Raw genomic sequence first — 6000 nt, 5'->3', positions numbered from 1 at the left:
CAATATTTCGGAAATGTTAAATTTACTGTTCACACATCACTGTTCATCTTCTTCCTCATTCATAACAACCGTTCATCTTCTCGATCTACCGTTTGAGTCGAGCCTCTCCAGTGATCGTCACCACCTCTTCGGGGTTGTGTGTCCCCGGTGACCACCGCCTGGGGTGGCGCGACCTACAACTTAGGTGGCGATGCCAATTGAGTGCACAACCTCAGGCAGTGTCACCCAAGTCGTAGACCTCAGGTGGCGTCGCCTGAGGTCGCCCCCCCAGGCAATGCTTGGTCGAGGTGACGCCGCTTGGGTCACGCAAACCCAGGTGGCGTCACCGAGGTCGAGCCCTTAAGTAGTGTCACCTAGGTTCGCTTGCGATCCAAGCAACACCTGAGGTCGCATGACCTCAAGCTGCCAGTTATGGCAGCCAAATGGCTGGATCTGGCCGTCTGGAAACTAGATCTGGCAGTCGGAGGATAGGATCCAGCTGTCCGACAACTAGATTTGGCCGTCCAACAATGCTCCAATAGTTGACCATAACAAGATTTAATTTTCATATTTAAAAAAAAAAAGAATATATATAGCAAAAGCACATTTCAAATGTAAGTTTTACCATACAATGTTTATGCTAAGCCTATTTTTCAATGTTATTTGAAATTATAATTTACCAAACGGTATAATATTTCGGAAAATCTATTTACCCTAAAGGTATTTGCAATTTTCTAAAGTCATTTCCCCAAAGTCGAATCAAACGGGTCCTTGTGAGCCTTTTGTGTTAGGCCCACTCTCCTTCAATTATGGTGCCCTTTTGCACCATCATTATCTTAACTCGATTCTCTGCATTTTCAGGGCCAAGTTCAGTGGAAATGGAGGGACATTGTCTGTCCCCATGATAGGAAGTCACATCCAAGATTTCCCTCCTTGAACTAATCACATGATGCCAGTGTTTATTGGGAGTGGCTCATCAATCAAGCTGATACCATTAGTTGGAATGCGTAGTGGAAGCTCAGCACCTTCATTGAGAGAGGTCACCAAATGAGAAGTCGAATCCAAACCTCTCAACATATGTAAAAGATCCATATTAATTTAACAGCTTAAATTAATGAGTTATGAGCCAACGAAAACATGTTAATAGCTATATATTACACCAAATCTTGGGTGTGGAACTCTTTACATGAGTCACGGGCACCAGTTGAACAATTGTTATCAAAATCTTTTACTCCGTACGTTGACGAGGAAATAATCAGCTTTACAACTATAGCTCGAGCATAAACGTCTTTGTAGGTTTTCTTTATAGTAAGTAGATCCAAAGCATAAGCAGAGCGGGTCCATTTCATGAATACTCAGGAAATAAAGTTATCCTGAGGACAAATGTAATATAAAACTGTGTTATTATTTCAATAGAAATGTCAAGAAAGTTATACCGACATCACTTTTGACATGATAAAATAAATGAAAGCGCACCGAAACGGGAATGGTTATTCTTTCTTATTTTTCCTGTTCGTTTGTTTAAAAAAAAATGATAGAAAATAAAAACGCCGGAAAGATTAAAGATGACCTTAAGTAAATTATTAGAGAAAGACCTGGGTATTCAAGTTCTCTTGGTACGACCGAATGGAGTATTCAAGCTCTCTTGGTGTCACCTTTTCGGATTGATCATTCACTTCATCCCACCTAATGGGATGGCCTCTACATCTTACATCTTCTCGTCTTGTCTGCATTCACCAAACCTTGCACAAAAGATCTCAGAACATCATGGGTCAGGATGAAACCACCGTGCTTCCCTAGTCCTTGATTTCACAAATTTAGTGCATGGTTGGGATCGCTTTTCTAGTCCTGCTTTCAGCGTGCGAACCGACTTCTTTTCTTGAATGAAGTTTCCCTATCCAAAACAATATAAACCTTCCGGATGATTGTAAAAAGCATCATCAAACCGCTCTCCGTATTTAATATTTTCATCACTTTTTCTTTGTTAGCCTCTTTACGAAATATGGAGTCAAACCCTACCCCTAAAACCAAAGGTCTCCACTCCAACCAATTCTCCTAATGGGTTTCCTCTTCACATTTCAAGAGTTACCATTTGTATCTTCCTAATTTAAAAAGACTTTTTGCCACCATGCACACTCGAAATCTATACCAAAAAAAAGTGGAATCGAAGGTTGAGAACAGACAATTTGAGAAACATAAAAATAGTAACTTACGCTCCATTTATTTCATGAAAAATCATTTTAGGAAAATATTTTTTAGCGTTGAGCTCACTTAGGAAAATAAGTCAACGAAAAACCTATACTTCAATTCATGAAAATGATTTTCTCTTTGAAAATATGGAAACTTTTTTTTTAAATACAACTAGGTATTGACACTTCGATCTGAAACTTTATGCTTTGACATAGAAATCCCAACACTGGTTCCCAAGTCCCCCACATTTAGGACCAAGCCTCCAATACCCACACCCAGGTTCATCGAGACCAAGCCTAGGACCCCAGCACCCATGCCTAAGTCCATTGAGGCTAGGCTAGAAGCCCCAATGCCTATGCCCGATGCCTCAACACCTAAGCCTAGGTCTATAAATGATGTGCTCGGGTCCCCAATACTCAAGCTCTAGTCGTCAACATCAAGCCCAAGCTCACAATGGCCTTACTCAGGTCCTTAGTTAATGAAACATTTTTTCTTATAATTTAAAAAAAAATCCATTTTTTATATTTTTTATTCTTTATTCTTTTTTATTTTCTTTTCCTCCTTTTTCTTTCTTCCACTTCCTCGGCCGTTAGCCGATCTTGGCAATGACCAACAACCAACCATGGGCAAGGGACAAGCTCACCAGATAGGCAAGCTCAAGCCTCACTAGCATTGGGCGAGTTATCCTTCACCCGCCATAACCATGGCCAACTACCAACCGAGGAAGATGTAAAAAGAACAAATAAATATAAATATAATTAAAAATCCGAATTTTTTGGTTATTTTCCTTAGGAAAATTAAATCAAATTTTTCATATCAAATGGTGCAAATTTTATTTAGTTTATTCACAAATTTCAGCCAAACACCAGAAAATATTGTTATCCTAGAAATTGGCTTCCTAGAAATATTTTCTAGAAACGTCAATAAATAGAGCCTTAATAAATTATGTGTAGGTGAGAGATGTGATTCAGATTTAATTTAAAAGGTAAGGATGGTAAAGGTCTTGAAATGTGAGGAGAGTATTTGATATGGAGAGCAAAATTGAGGATGATATTTTCAATTTTTCCTATATTTTATATTTAAAAAACACTTAAATTTTTTCGTAAATGCTGTGCAAAATATAATTTTGACGAGAACCAAAAGGAATTTGAGGGGCTTAACGGCCCCACAAACCAAGACTTACAATTTTCACGTTATATTTTATGTCGGACGTTCTTGTGAAGAGGCCATTGCCTCAACGGTTGGAATGGGAAAGGTGAAGGTTTATGCCTCGAGGCAGGAAAGGACATATTGATTTCTTTTACTTCGAGAGGGGAAAAAACATGTTTCGCGAGTCCATTTTGACAATGTGGAGTATGTTTTCCTCCGTTCTATGTTGGTGAAAATTGTATCTCATAGGTCTTCTAATTCTTGGTTTACAATCACGGATATCACCACATTTATATCTAGTTAAATTGGTAATTGATGTGTATAACTTGTATAACACTAATTAGAGATATGGCAAAAAGGGAATTTCCTTCAATATATGGCCCTAACAACACCTCGAATATATTTGGGCAGGACCCTTTATTCTATGTATCGTTGGCTTTGCACCATCTTTACTGTTCTTTTCCATGTAGTTGCCTTGTCGAGCACATAACCTATCCTATGGTTATGAAACTTTCCTAACGAAGCATTAGCCGGCTTTTCCTAAACTAGGTTATTGAACTGACAATTTCGGATTGATCATTCACTTCATCTTACCAAATATGATGGTCTTAAAGTCTTATTATATCCCTTGGACTATGATAAGGTTAATAATATTATTGATGAACCATTGGAAGATTAGATTAGAGTAGAAGATATGATTTTATTATGATTATTCTAACTGCCTCTAATTGCAGATCAATTGATCCGATCAATCTATAAGATTTGATATTTGGAATATAGAATAGAAAACATTATTTTTTTCATTCGGTTGTCTTCTTAATATAAATATCAATATGTATTGTAGAAGCAAAGGGCATATACTATGGCTTTCAATGAAGAACCTTCTTCTCTTGGGAAATTTACCTTTGAATCATTATTTTCTTAATTCCTCTTATTTTCTTCATGATATGAGAGCCTGAAACTAAGAGCTGGTTTTACTATATTTGTTTTCAACCTTTTCCTTGGGTTCATCTCTTCTTCATCTACACAATCATGGTGGGAAACCCAAATCTGAGATACCAATTCCCTATATGCATAAACCTCTCAAACTTTGTGACCATCAAACTTTCCGAAGGAAATTTCCTTCCATGGCATACACAATTTCTTCACTTCATTAGAAGTGAGGATTTATTGGGTTTCATCAATGGTCAAATTCAACCTCCACCACTCAAAATCTTATGCACATAAGGAGAAAATTCCGAAGATGTTCTTAATCCGAGTACGAGCAATGGTATCGTACTAATCAACTTTTGTCGTCGTGGATCATTGGATCTATGTCTGAGGATGTGCCGGGACTCATAATCGGTCTTGAATAGGTTTATGAGGTATGGAAGACATTGTGTAATTGTTTTACACAAAGATATGTGGCTAAAGAATTCGAATTAATGGGTAAGCTTCAATCGTATCAAAAGCGTTATAGGCTCTTAACGGAGTATTTGCGTGAGTTCAAATTGATTTATGACTAGTTGAACATGATTGGGAAACTATCGATGAAATCACAAAAGTCTTTGGTGTTTTAAAGGGTCTCAGAAGTGACTATGAGACATTTAAAACAACTATGTATTGTCTCAAACCCAAGCCGAGCCACGAAGACGTTATTGCTCAGCTCGAAAGATATGGAGTTTGACATAAAAACTATTTGTTGAATCAAATAAACCCTAATTTGGCATTTACCGGTGAAAAGATTGATTAGTCTAAACTGAGTAGTGAGGTTAATTTGAGTTCATTTGATTCAATATTTGTTTTTGCTAGCCAAAGAAATTTTAACGGAGGTTTTGAAAAGAGGCATGGTAGGTTTAACAATAGAGGATGGGCTATGGTTTTCGTGGAAGGAGGTTTGGAAACTATTCCAGATTCCAAAAATATGGACCCTCAGGAACTAATTCCAGATTCCAAAACTATGGACCCTCAAGAACTTTTGGTGATTCATCTTATGGTTATCAATCTAGTGATTATCAATTTGATGGAAATTAAAGACCAAATTCACCTTTTCAGAATCAAGGCTTCTGACCTTATACAAACACCCTGACTAAGGTTGCTTATTTAAAGGAGTATTTGCTTGTAGATGGTAATTCTGATTCGAATAGACAGTTTTATGTGGATAATACAAAGCTTCAATGTCAAATATGCTAAAGGCCGGGACATGACGCTCTACATTGCTGGTACTACTTTGATAATTCTTATCAAAGCGAACTAATACTAAATGCTTAGCTACTCCTCAATTAGAGGATGATCAAGGAGGAGATTGGTTCCCAGATTCTGAGACAATAGCCCATATTACATCATCAACCGGTAACCTTAATTCTTTCTCTCCTTACTATGGTTCAAACATGATAATGGTAGGAAATAGAGTTTGTTTGCCCATTACCCATATTGGCTCAATATCTTTATCTACTAAACTGCATTCATTTCCTTTAAATGAGGTTTTGGTTGTCTAAGAGATTAAGAAAAACTTGATCTCAGTGTCTAAGTTGACTAACAAGTACCCTTGCTCATTAATCTCTAATGACCTTGGTGTATCTATTAAGGACAATTTGACGAATTCGATAATCAATTTGGGAAAGAAATGTGGGGGTCTTTACAAGGAAAATTAAGCACAAATAGAGGCATGGTACTCTCAAAGACGATGGACCGCCACTAGTG

This window comes from Eucalyptus grandis, chromosome 1, assembly GCF_016545825.1.
Source record: "Eucalyptus grandis isolate ANBG69807.140 chromosome 1, ASM1654582v1, whole genome shotgun sequence".
In the NCBI taxonomy this organism is placed as follows: Eukaryota; Viridiplantae; Streptophyta; class Magnoliopsida; order Myrtales; family Myrtaceae; genus Eucalyptus; species Eucalyptus grandis.
This window is presented reverse-complemented; position numbering follows the sequence as displayed.